Source organism: Mus caroli, chromosome 10 (assembly GCF_900094665.2).
Source record: "Mus caroli chromosome 10, CAROLI_EIJ_v1.1, whole genome shotgun sequence".
In the NCBI taxonomy this organism is placed as follows: Eukaryota; Metazoa; Chordata; class Mammalia; order Rodentia; family Muridae; genus Mus; species Mus caroli.
Genome location: NC_034579.1, coordinates 71,278,427 through 71,290,185, shown reverse-complemented (window position 1 = coordinate 71,290,185; position 11,759 = coordinate 71,278,427).

Sequence of the window (11,759 nt, the reverse complement as noted above, 5' to 3'; positions counted from 1 at the left end):
AAGAAAATGAAAGGAAAGAAAGGAAGAAGGAAAGAAAGAAAGAGAGAGAGAAAGAAGGAAAGAAGGAAGGAAAGAAAAGAAAGAAAGAGAAAGAAAGAAAAAAAGAGAAAGAAGAAAGAGAGAAAGAAAAGAAAGAAAGGAAAGAAGGAAGGAAGGAAAGAGAGAGAGAAAGAAAGAAAAAAGGAAGGAAGGAAGGAAGGAAGGAAAAAGTAACAGGAAGCAGGCTAGGGAGCTGAGGAAAGACCTGGAAAAGCCTGTGCTCACTAATAGAGCATTTTATTATTTAGTGATTGATGGGGGTGGGCCCAGCCCATTGTGGATACTTTTCTCCCTGGGCTGGTGGTCCTGGGTTCTATAAGAAGGCAGACTGAACAAGGAACAAGGAACAAGCCATTAAGCAGCACTTCACTGGTGTCCACATCAGGTCCTGCCTCCAGGCTCCTGCCCTGCTTGAGTTCCTGCCCTGCCTGCCTTCAGTGATGAGCAGAGATGGGGAGAGTAAGCCAGTAAACCCTTTCCTTCCCAAATTGCTTTTGTTCACGGTGTTTTATCATAGCAACAGTAGCCAGAAGACAAGGCCCATGATTCTTTGTAGGCTCTTTACATAGCGCCTGTCAATCTGTCCATTCCGTCTGCATCTCTCCCTTCTCTGATTTGTCTTTCTCACACATGCTCAGTGCCTTAGATGAAGGCCAGGTGAGGAAGGGCATCCACTGGAACTCTGCAAGCTAGCTATTTTCATATGCGAACCTTGATGGTTAATTATCTAATCCTCATCCTCACATACACAGATGTATGTTCTTGACCTAAGCATTCTTGAGGTCTGGGTTCCATTCCTGGGGCTGCAGAAGACAGGGTGTGATGGAGCACGCTTGTAACCCTAACACATTGGAGCCTGAAGCAGGAGGATCAGAAGTTCAAGGTCACCCTTGGCTATATAATGAGTTACAGGCCAGCCAGGGGATGTGTGAGACCCTGTCTCAAACAAAACAAAACAAAACAAAAAAATCCACCTAACCACAAAACCAGGAAAAGCCCCAGGAAGGAGCAGCTGGAAGCTGCCTGCTTCTATCCCTGTCTACAGAGACAGGGATATGGTTGTCTGGGGAGCAGAGAACGCACTGGAATACTGCTGTACCTCATGCAACCACAAGAGGACGAGAGAGCTCTTCTCTAGAAGCTCCTGCCGGAGGTGGGACATACTAGCAGACCTAGCAGAAACAATGGGAAGAGTGGGTGGTCAGACCAGGGCTGAGCAAAAGGGGTACAGACCACCCGGTCTTGTTCCTAGAGAACTCCAAGATCAGGCTTTGGTCCTCCATGCAGCTGGTGCCTGACCACTGAAGTCTCCCACAAAGAGCCTCACCAGAGGAGAGAAAAAGCCCGATTTGATCTCAGCCTAGGTATATCTTGTAGTTCACAGGGCCACACTTAGAAATGTCCAAAGTTTTATACACAGACAGACACACACACATACACACACACACTCAAGGCTTTATCTGTCCCCATCAGGTATCAGAAAAATGTCCCATTCCCTTGAGAGAACAGTGTCTTGAGGTGGGAAAGGTCCTGGGCCTGCTGCCCTCAGGAGCAATGAGGTTCTCCTTTGAAACAGGCAGACCCCTGTGGAAGCTGGGGCTCTGTAGTACAGGGATGGGGGTGTGGGAACAAGTTGGGAGAGGCACTGAAAGGAGCTGGCTCCCTGCCCTGCTTGGGGACAGCTATGCAGTCATGCGACAATGTAGAAGCCACATGCACAGACACCCAGCCGGGACTATAGAATGGGCGGAGAGGTATACAGTAGGGGCAAACTGGTAGCCACCATGGGCCAGGGCAGAGGGTGGGAAAGTATCTTAGGAACCGCATGATAGCCCTTGAGACCACACCACAGTTATGAAGTAGGTCAAGAGTTGAACCACTGCCCATAGAGGCCACCAAAGGGAGCCAGATGGTGGGAGCAATAGGCTGGCACAGACCAGGAGTCCAGACACTGGGAACTGGTGTCTTGGGGCACAGACATGCACATCCCAGCCCGACTTTTCTATTTACCAAGTCAGTTACCAGGATTCACATGTTGAAGTTTGAGGCTTTTGTGTGGAATTCCACCCTCTCGCTCACCATCATTCCCTGGTAATAAAATCCTGGCTTTGTCCCTGGAAATGTGCAGGGAGGTGACTCGTGTGTGAGTCACCAGCCGGGCAGGGAGTTCCGGTTTTTGTATCTATGGCTAAAGGCCATGCTCTGATGGGTTTCTCAAAGGAGCTTGGGACTGTCTGCAAAGGGAGCCCTCAGAGATGGCACAGCCTGCTCTTAGAGCCAAAGAGTGCCCATGGAACTAAGCCATCAAATGTGACCAGGCATGAGGTTCCGTTGGGAGTGGGGGAAGGGGAGTGGCCAAGGTGTAGCATGGAATGTGGATTTGTGCTACAGGTTAGACCCTGGAGGACTGGACTAATGTGAATAGCTATGCCCGTGGATCCAGGGGTTCCCCTGCACTTGGGGTTACCTCTTATCCTGGGGGGCCTCTCCCTCCGCACAGCTGGAGCAAGCCATGGGGACAGCGTTCCCCATGGAGGAAATCTAGCCTTCCCGTGGTGTACTCTCCAGGAGCTGATGCGTGGAGCCCATTTTCCTGGGCAAGATTGGAGTAGCTCAGGGCTGTGAGAATCCACCCCACAAGCCTATCTGGGATCCAAACACTGGCAAATGTCACAACGTGCGTAATTTGCCTTATTTAAACAAGCTGCTCGCTGTGTTTGCAGGACTGGGCTCAAGGACAGTCTTCTTCCCCTCGATGGCAATGTAGGGAGATGCAGGCAGAGTGGGTGGAGGCCGGGCTTCCTTGGAATGAGGCACAGTGGACCTTTTCTGATTCATAAGAAACCTCTAGTTTTATCGCAGAATCACAGGTGCACCTGGAGGCTCTGTAGCTGGAGGCTGCAGGTGCTACAAAGGCGGCAGAGCCTTAAGCATCATTGCTAAGCCTGTCTCTCTGTCTCTCTCTCTCTGTCTCTCTCTCTCTGTCTCTCTCTCTCTGTCTCTCTCTCTGTCTCTCTCTCTGTCTCTCTCTCTCTGTCTCTCTCTGTCTCTGTCTCTCTGTCTCTGTCTCTCTCTCTGTCTCTCTCTCTCTGTCTCTCTCTCTCTCTGAAAGATCCAGTAGTCGGGCAGGGGACAGACTTTAAAGCCTGAAGCCTCCTATCTGGAATCCAAACATTGGCAAACAGGGGAACACAAACATAGGGAGCCGTGCATGTCCCCCTGTCCCCAGAGTTCCGGAGTCAATGCTCAAACCTACGCAGACTGTAGCCAACTCAGAATACAGGCCTGGCTGGGGACTCGGAAGGACTGGGCTCTGCATCTGTCCAGCTTGGGTCTCAGGGTCATCTAAGTGACAACTTCCCAATTTCATAGAGCTGACCATGAAATAAGACTGTGGATGGAGAGCTGTGGTCTGTGGTCTGTAGTCTATGGGCACATACGGTGGAGCCTTCTGTAGGAGCCACAGGACTGACACAGCAAGTGTTGGCAGTGGTCAGGTGGGGCTCTGGGGGCACCAGTCACAGATGTGAGCTATCTACCTGGTTTTAAGCTTGTCTGTGGTCTCGAACCCAGCAGGGGTTGGCTCAGACACCACTCTGCTCCACATGATCTGTCTTGATGTTGTCTGCTGGTCACACCCCTACTGTCCCGGGATCTCATAAACAGTTGCTGGCCTGGGTAGCAGATGCATCCCACCCAGAATCAATCTCTCTCTGTCTGTCTGTCTGTCTGTCTGTCTGTCTCTCTCTCTCTCTCTCTCTCTGTGTGTTAGAGATTACAAACCAGAAGCGCCCATGGTCCAGAAGATGCCCTTCATTTACCCTTAGAGCTGTGTGAGGCGAGTTTTATATTCTCCTTCCAAGAACAGCCAGTGCCACATTTATTGGAAAACTTGTTCTTTTTGTTCGTTTCAGATAGTGTCTCATGTATCCCAAGCTGGCCTCCAGCTCCTAGTGTAGCTGAAGGTGACCTTGAATTTCTGATCCTCTTGCCTCTGAAATACTGGGATTACAGGGGCACACCACCATGCCCAGTTTCCATGGTACAGGGGATCGAACCCAGGGCCTCATGCATGCTAGGCAAGTACTGTACTCACTGAGCCTTATCTCTACCCTCCCCCCCCCCAAGCATCACTGAAGTGTAACAGTGGAGCTAATAATTGTCTAGGGTTCGGTTCCTCTCTTGAACAAATGGAAAAGACAAGACCCAGCTGCAGAGAAACAGAAAGTAGCCAATTCACAATTAGGAATGGGAAAAGCCTTAGGCTGGACATCCATTAAACAGACCCTGGCTTGGGCCCCCTGTTGGTCCAGTTTAGATACCCACCCCTATGTCTTCCTGATGGTTTTCTTCAAAATTTTTCTTCTAGGAACAAGAAGCAGCCATCTCAGGAAGCCACTTCCACCTTCCTAGTCTGCCCACATCCCTCTTGGCTCCACATGTCTCTTCAGAGCACAGTTGAGCCCCCCCCCCCCCATGCACTTGGTTCTATGTCCGGCCTCAGTCCTCACCCACAAGCCCCTGCGGTCTCCTGCATAGTAACGCAGAGCAGCCACTACACAGCAAGTCCCTCCCGCTGCCCTTTAAGACTTCTCTGCAAATCTCCCAACTTTTCCCTCCTATGCAAAGTCTAGATTCACTTGTGGCGTTTCAAAACATGTCTTAACAAGGGTCCTATTACTACTTGGTTGACATTTGGGGACAACTGGGATGTTGGCTTTGAGATGCTACTGGGTCTTGAGAAGCAGCTTCACCTTGCCCCTTACTGTTGAATCTGTTGGCCATTTTGTCCCCATAACATTATTTCCAAGAGTTGGGTACAGCCCATGTAAAACTTCATGGCCTAACAAAGCTCTGATGATTCTGTCAGTCCTCCCTGACCTAATTCTGTTTTGCCCTTGTTAGCATCTTCTCTCAGCTTTCCCTGATACGTGAAACTACAAAACAAGTTCAATCTTCCCTCCGCGTGCCAGACTGAGCCAGCAGCTCTGGTCCCTGGTGTTCGGGAGGATGCTCTTCCTACAGAGCTGAGCTAGTGATGCAGCCCCACAGTGGCCTCTGCAAAGAACGCCTCACCCATGAGCAGGAGATGGATACATAGTTTGGGTCCAACATCCCCCGGAGGCTCATGGGAAGAAAGCAGCCTTTGCTTCTGTTGGTGGTTAGCTGTAGTGTTTTCAGTGCTCAGCCAGGCATCATAGTTGAACTGAGAAAACACTGGGCTTTGGCCATCCTCATAGGTCCCCATCTATATCTAGTATATTAGGCAGGGCTCTTGAGAGGAACCGAGTGGATAAAATATATGTATATACATATGTGTGTGTGTCTATGTCTGTGTGTATTTGAACCTCTGGCCTTCACACATACATATGCACACACCTGCACATATACACATCTGTATGAGATCACCCATCTCATACACAATAAAAATAATTTAAAAATAAAATGTAAAGTAATATATGATGCACATACACATATATATATATCACCCCACCTCATACACAATAAAAATAATTTTAAAATAAAATGTAAAGTTATATATATATATATATATATATACACACACACACACACACACACACACACACACACACACATACAGAGATAGACATCATCAAGGGGACCTTAGCACAAGATTGTCTCATATGGGCAATATTTCCTAAGGGTTTAGAACCAAAATTCCAAGAGAGAGTACCAGGAGTTCCTAACATGTGCATGTTAAATGTGAAATACTGAAATACCAAGCTTAGAGCAGTATGCCAAGGGTCCAGGCAAAGCAGGCTTTACCTGCTCTGTGTGGCCATGTCTGTGTGCCTTCCCAGGCTTCCTGCAGCAACAGTAAGCTGTGGACTCAAGGCTGTGGGCAACAGCTAGCACAGGAGAGAAATGAAATCGGTGGGGGGTGGGGGGTGAGGGATGAGGGGTTGGGGTGGGGGGAGGTGGGAAGTGGGAGGGGCCTGATGCTTCTCTTTCCCTCCGTGCTTCTTTCTCCATTTCCCAGTCCCTGTCTCCCTCCCTCCCTCAGCATGTGGGCACACCCGGCTCAGGAAAGTAGCCACCTGAGAACTTGGCAGCATACACTTCTAGTGAGGAAGCAGATGAACTGTGTGGAGTGCAGGAGCCAGAGGATGCCAGGCTGTGCCCTCCATCACTTGGACTGAAGATACATACATGTCTGAAGCAACCAGGCCCTGTTAGCCGAACTGGAGCTGGAACCCAGCTTCATACCACTGTGTAGGGTTAGAGGTCTGTGCCCAGGTGCCTAGGTTCCCAGCAGCACCTGTTGGGAGTTCGGGCCATGAGGCACTGTGGTCCCCAACCCCTCTCTGGGCAACAACACCAGGTCTGAGAGAGATTTTCCACAGCTGGGGTTCTGGGAGCCACACACAGTTCCCAGGGATGGAATGTCAATTCATCATCTACCCGACCAGCTACGCAGAGTGTAGCGTTCCATCTCAGACTCCAGAAGCCAGAAGCCCAGGGCAGGAAAGGGGCTCTGAACTTAGCAAACACCAGGTGGCTGGCTGGGGTTGGCCAGTGCCTGGAGCCGCTCTGCTCCGGCTCCTCCACCACCACCACCCCACCCCCAATATCTCATGAGCACCTGGTACCCTGCAGTCAGGACTGTAACCCAACATCCCGTTACTTACGAGATCCCAGCCATCTGAGGGCTAGCTCCCATAGTGTCATCCACTATGCATCTGCTTCCTTTGAATTTTACTCCTCTGCCTTATTTGGGTCTCTGTGCTCCCCATACAAACCCCTGAGCCTTCTCCACCAGCACTGAGTCAGAGTCAGACCTTTAAGCCACTCCTCCCTCAGAAAAAGCATTCCAGCACTTTACAGAGAACTGTCTCCTTCTCCTCAGTCCTGGGGATGGGCTCTAGGTGCTAGCCTAATGCCCCAGGAGTATATGGTGCCCCCTGGCCAGTCTGGATGGGAATAAGCTATGGCTTTAATTAGAGGAGGCAGGCATGTGGAGCCTAGGACTCCTGAGACCGTTGGCTTTTCCTTCTGTTCTTGTATGCCTGGACCATTCCCCAGATATCTCTCATTCTGGGGCCTGGCCAAGGTAGATCAGCTGCTGTCCACTCAATACCTGGCACAGTTCAGTCTCCAGCATCCTGCTTCAGGAGGTACAGGGCCAGGGTTGGATGTCCCAGGGTTGGGACAGAGGGGAAGGCATGGAGCTGACTGGCTATGGGGTGATCCCTAGCCAGTGTTGCGCTGGATAGTTTTATCTCTACTGCACCTTGTGTTTCTTCCCACTTCAGGAGATGATCCTGATACTTCCACCCTGGAAGCTGGAAGCTTGGGTTTAGGGTCTATGGAACAGGGTCCAGACCTGAGTCAACTTAGTTTTCACTAATCCTGGGGTCCCCAAACTCTTAGAGAAGTCTATGGTGGTTCAGCATCAGGGAAATTTAAGCAGCTGGTACCTGCAGGGGGAGGCTGAGGGAGCCAGGCTCTCTGCAGATAAGGATGTCCAAACAGCTCCAGGTGTGTGAGAGGCAGCCCCAACACCTACCACACTCACTGTGTAGGAGACAGCTCTGATGGCCACAGCCCCTTGATGTGACCACACAGGATCACTGCAGGGTCTTCATGGGGGCTCTAGTATGGAGTGTCAGCAATGTCCAGATGAGGCCAACTTAGGTTTGCAGGCATCCAGGGCCATGTAGGTGGGGCTGCTTCCACTTGGAGATCACGAAGCCCTGGGGCCTCTGGGATGGTCCTGCATGAGCCCCCCATGGGGTAATGCTTAGGGAAACTATGGGTAGACCTCACCCTGACACAGATCCCCCAGACCTTCAGTTCCATCAGTATGCAAGGCCAGCCTGGGAATGCCTCAGACATGAGACACTAGCATAGAAGAGGCTTCCTGGGTCAGCCTTGGGAGCCCACATGGGTAAGGAGTCCTGAGCATTCGTCAGCCTTCAGATCCCGTGGTGTTGGATGCTGGGCTCCGGCTTGCTTAGGACCTGCAACTCCTTGTTACCTGTTCCTTCGTTTGGGGATGGGATTGTCTGTCTGTCCGTGTGTCCCACACAATTTATCAGACAAGGATAGCATCTCTGATGTCACAACTAGAGGAGTCTGCCTTAGGGGAAAGGTACCTTGAATCTCATCCATTTCTGGTCACATGCTTCCTTCCATGAGACCTGACTGTCCACTTATTATTTATTTATTTATGATTGTTTGAGGCAGGGTTCCTGGATGTCCTGGAAATCACACTCCAGACCAGGCTGGCCTCGGACCCATAGATCCACCTGCCTCTTCTTCCCGAGTACTGGGGTTAAAATAAAGGTGTACACCACTACGGCCCAGCCGACCTGGCTGACTTTAAAGCTGACACGGGGCTCCTGAGATGACGATGCCATTCAAGTTAGCCAGTGTTTCCAAGAAGCCCAGAAGCCCTCGCCACGATGCGTTTATCTGTCTTTTCATCTTGCTTGCTGGGGGCACCTTCACAGACTTCCCTGGTCTGCCAGGACCTGGACTGTGGAGAGTAGCCATCCATCCCTCTCTGGGCTGTCTTGTGTCACGTAAGAGTGTCACGTAACAGTCTGTGACCACCTCTGAATGTCACTCCTTCTGCGTTTGTTTCCTTCATCCAAATGCTCAACTTTGGCTCCAGGAGAGATGCTGTAGGCTGGTTTCTCTGTCTTTTCAACCTTTATTTTCACCTTAAGTATATGGTGTTCTGCACCACATCCATGCAGTGCCCACAGAGGCCAGAAGAGGGCATCAGATCTCCCAGACCTGGAGTTACATTGTTGGGAACCGCCATGTGGGTGCTGTGAATGGAACCCAGGTCTTCTGGGAGAAGGAGCCAGTGCTCTTAATTGCTGAGCCATCTCTCTAGCCCCTGGTTTCTGTCTTTCAACATAGCTTTTTTTTTTATTTTTTTTTATTTTAAATCTACCATGTCCTTGCTGCAAGGCATTCCAGGCTCATCTCTGACAGCTCCTGTTCACAAATCACTGGCTTCCCTAGCCCTGGTTCAGTGGTAGTTGGCAAGAGAGACTGAGTTCTGGATAGAGGTGCGCATGGAATTATGATAGACAGGCTTTGAGAACACACATATATAACAGAGCACATGTCCATAAACTTCCCCTTTTGAGAACACACATACATGCATGCATACATAAGGTACATGCCTCCCTCTTTGAGAACACACGCATGTATCCATACCTCGTGGACACACACTTCTCTCCTTGAGAACATATAAATGTACTTCTACCTGCAGATTGCAGTTATGTCTGTTTTCTTATTGGACCAGTGGTTTCCTCCAAATCCAATCCAAGACTCCAGGACTCACTGCAGCTGCCCTTCTCTGGTAGCTGTACCTCTATCTGCAGCTCCCACAGGCTTGCTTGGCTGCCATTACTGTTTCCGTGTGAAATCCACCCCCCCACCCCACCCCACCCCCCGCTCATAGTCTGAATTTTTTGTTACTCTGGTGTTACTTGGGATCGTGGAACCTTTAGAAGGTGGGGCCTAGCTGGAGGAAACAGGTCACTGAGGGTAGATCTTGAGGGGTCTAGCCTTACCTCCTTTTGGGTTTAGCCTTATGCTTTTAAATCTGCTGAGATGTGAGGAACAAGCCATATCACAAGTTCCCACCACCACGGAGTTGCCCGCCGCCATGCTTTTTCTGCTATGCCGAGAAGAAAACCTTTCTTCCCTTAAGTTACCTGCCTGGCATTTTGTCACAGTGGGGACAACATAACTAACACACCTGCCCATAGCTCAAATGCAACCATCTCAGGGTCATCCTGGACACAGACAGCATCCCTACAGGCCACTCCAGTGAACATACACAAATATATACTCCAGGTAGCCCTGCCCACTGGACTCCCTTCCTGGCTATGTGGGAAGAAAGGGGGAGGCTTTCTTTGAAACCAAAGCAAGTTCTCTGTGGAAGGAGGGGCAAGGGGGAGTATTGGTTGGTTCATAGAGCAGACTGAAGAGACCTTCTACTTCTCAGGGGTCTCAGAACGCCAGCAGGGAAAGGTTTGTCTGGAAGAAGTGGATGGAGCCCATGCCATCCTCAGAGGTCACAATGGCTCAGGGCTCTGCTACCCCATAGTTGCTTTTGCTTCGCTCCAGCTAAGACACAGGGCTCCACTCAGCCCGCGCTGGCTTCTGTGACCGACCCACTTCTGCTTGTTCCAGAGGCTCTGAGCAGTCCTTGCAAATTATTCTATTTATGAATATGTTGGCCTGAAAAAATGTTCTATTAGAAGAATGGCCTCCCCGGCAGCCAGTGTCCCCTGCCCCGCCCCCAACAATCCAGGACATTGGCAGGGTACTGAGGGAGCAAGTGGTAAAGCCCTGTCCTCAGGGACAGCCAGGCGACCAAACAACCCCTCCATGAGCCTCAGGCTGCAGCTACAGATGCCCATGTATACAGAGGGCCATTGTGCTTGCCCATCACGTGCCTACAAGCCCAGTCTTGGCTGCTCTTGGAAATGAGGAAATGTGGGGAACATGTCCCTCAGGCTGCATCTGACATTTGACATTCACTGCAAGGGGGATGTGTCTGGACTGGAGACAGCTCTCCAGACTAACCACTGAGTTGGTTTTAGAAACGGACAGCCCTCACATGCCAGTAGCCTAGGACTGGCCCTTGTGCCAGCATACAGCTTTGGCCTTCACTGACTTCCGCCGGGACCAGGCAAGGCTGGCCTTTGGAAGTTGGTGGGTGAAGGAGACAAAAGAATGGGCATAGTTCATGAGCACACTTATGAATGTGTTCCTATAAACATATGTGAGTGTGCAGGCACATGCCCTCTAGGAACACACACAAATACACGCACAAAAATTCCAGGCACACACGGACACAGACTCACAGAAGTACCCTGTAGAATTCTAAGATCTGAGAACACAATCCATCTCTGAGCACACATACTCATGCCGGCCGGCCAGCCCCAGTGGTCAGGAGCTGTTAGATCAGAGAGGACCTGGATGTGACCTGGGGAACTTCCTGCTCTTCCCTGTAGACACCCTCTGGCCAGCTCAGAGCCTTCTCCCTAAGGAGATGTCTGTAATGGTTTGGGGGCCCTATAAGAGGGCAGTCCCTTGGCCGCCCCTAGCAGGATAAGAATAGAGAAGCAGGGGCTGTACACGGTTCATCGGCATCACAGACATCACGGCTTTGGGAGTGCGTTGTTGGAACTGTCCGCTAAAACCACAATTACGCAGCTGAGAGCCGGGTCCTGTGTGTTTACAGAATGCTGAAGCAATGGAAAGAGACCACTGTAAACACTGGAGAATTGCGAAATCACGTTTCTGAATGTCTGCCACGCAGAGTAGACCCGTGTTCTCTGCAGCAGCAAACAGTAGACCCAGTGGACACAAGCTCTTAGAAGGCAGAGCTTCTGCGTGTGATACCTGCTGGACCACGGCTCACGATGGCCAGGAGGTTTGAAGAAATCTGGGTTCATGGTGAGCAATGGGTTGCCAGTCTCTATTCCAAGTTCTCTGATGTCTGTGGGTATTGGCTCTAGTCTGTGTTCTTCATAGACCTTAGCAGCCCTCTCCAGCACTCTCTTTGCATGCCTGTGAGCAGAGGAGAGTGCTTCTGTGCTCAGATGTGTTAAAAGACACAGTCCATTAATATCTGTGTATTCTCAAAGATCCACTATGGGGCCCTTCTTATAGAGGGGCCTTTGTAAACGTGGTCAGGGAGGCTCTGTGGTGTTGAAATCCTTAGC